The sequence below is a fragment of the Gossypium hirsutum genome, chromosome A06 (assembly GCF_007990345.1).
Source record: "Gossypium hirsutum isolate 1008001.06 chromosome A06, Gossypium_hirsutum_v2.1, whole genome shotgun sequence".
NCBI classification, from domain to species: Eukaryota; Viridiplantae; Streptophyta; class Magnoliopsida; order Malvales; family Malvaceae; genus Gossypium; species Gossypium hirsutum.
In genome coordinates, this window is record NC_053429.1 from 117824232 (window position 1) to 117826016 (window position 1785).

The window sequence follows — 1785 nt, forward strand, 5'->3', positions numbered from 1 at the left end:
ATGGTTCAGAGCTAATTTGTAAGCATCACCAAGTTGATTTGCAAAGCACCGAGTGCATCTCGTCTTTCATTTTTTATCTACAAAGATTCAAAGGTCACCATTTACCTTGTGGTGTATGTTGATGACATAGTCATCACAGACAGCTCCACTAAAGCCATTGAAGATTTGGTTGATCAATTGCACACAGAGTTTTCACTAAAAGATGTACATTTTATTGGCGAAAAAACTACATTTCTAATTTAAATACGTACAAGTAGTACAAAACAAATAGTAAGATTTACGAGAACTAGTTTTCTGTCTACACAAATATTTAAGAGAAAAAAAAATTAAAAACACTAATTATATCCAACTTAATGAGATATATTAATTCACCCAACTAATATAAGGTGTTTTAAAAGGGAAAAAAAAGGGGTTAATAATGATTAACACGCTTAATAAACTTTCTTAGTGAAAAGATTGCGCAAATTAAAAAAATTACTACCACTTCCAACGTTGGCGTTGCTGCTTCTAACATTGCCACCATCATCGCTGCCGGTACTAATACCGGCGAGCATCGCACTATTTTCATCGGTTCTACAATTCAAATCATGCCAATACCCAATGCACATTGGCACATGCAAATTCAAAACCTTGGCTTTGTTAGCGTCGTTTCCACTCGTACCAATTTTACCGCCACGCGTCTCGGTAACTTCTTTTCTAACGCTACTCTTTTCAGCACTTCGACCCTTAACATCGACAGTCTTTGCGGGGGACCTTCCGAGCCGGACCTGCCAACTGGGCTGCTTCGGCCCAAGTGAACCCTTGCCCGCCCGGGGCTGCTCGGCCACTTTCGAGACTTGGATTCACCCGCCGAGTTGCTTCGGGAACATGGGGCGCTACTTACCTTACGGGTACCCGTCGACCGGGCTGTCATCCTGGGCCGGGTACCGGCAGATCTGCTCCTTGAAAAAGGCCAAATATTTATATTCAACTCAGCTCCACTGGCACCGCTTTGACTCGGATTATGATTCTTCTTCTCTTTCTCTTTATCCTTGTCTTTTTTACTTTGTTTTCCGTTTTTTCCTTTTTCTTTCTTAAAGATATCTCCCCACCGTTTCGAAGCTGACAATACAGGAACCGGATCCGATGTTATAACAGGGTCAGGTTCGGGGTCTGGATCGGGTATATGAGGTTGTGATGCGGGTTGATTTGAGTCTATTTGTGGGTTCTCTTCGGGTTGTTTGTTGGGTAAGAGATGGAGAGGACGGAGAACGCCATTAACGAATAGTTCATCGGCAGAGATGAGGTCGGGTTCGGGAAAAGGCGGGTTTCGGACCATCCAGAACTCGAACTCGGGTGAACTTGAATGGTTGCTTGTACTCCTTCTTCCACTGCCGCACGGTGATAGATTTTTGACTTCTGCGTTTAATGTTTCTTGGCTCTCCATTTCGGAAGAGAAAAAAATTGGTGAGAAATGAGAATTTGATGGTTGAAAAAATGAAAGTGAGAGTTCTTTTCGTTTTGAGTGAACGACGAGAAAGGGGAGGGAAGTGCGGACCCTACATAACAAACAAATAAAAAGAAAATTTATGATTTTTTATAAATATGTTATTTTAGGGGAATTTATTTTATCAATCTTTATCATCAATTCGTTCATGATTTATTTTTAATTATTTAACTATATTTTAATAATTTTTATGTTATAAATATATAATTTTGATAATTTTTTTACATTAAATTCTAAATCTTGAATCTTGAATTTAAATTTCGAATCTTGAACTCTGAATTCTAAACTAAGTTTAAGGT

The 1785-nt window shown here is 39.2% G+C and overlaps 1 pseudogene; it reads right to left on the minus strand.

Moving 5' to 3' along the window:
- Nucleotides 1-254: 254 nt before the first annotated feature.
- Nucleotides 255-1524, minus strand: LOC107962054 (uncharacterized; annotated as a pseudogene).
- Nucleotides 1525-1785: the final 261 nt, after the last annotated feature.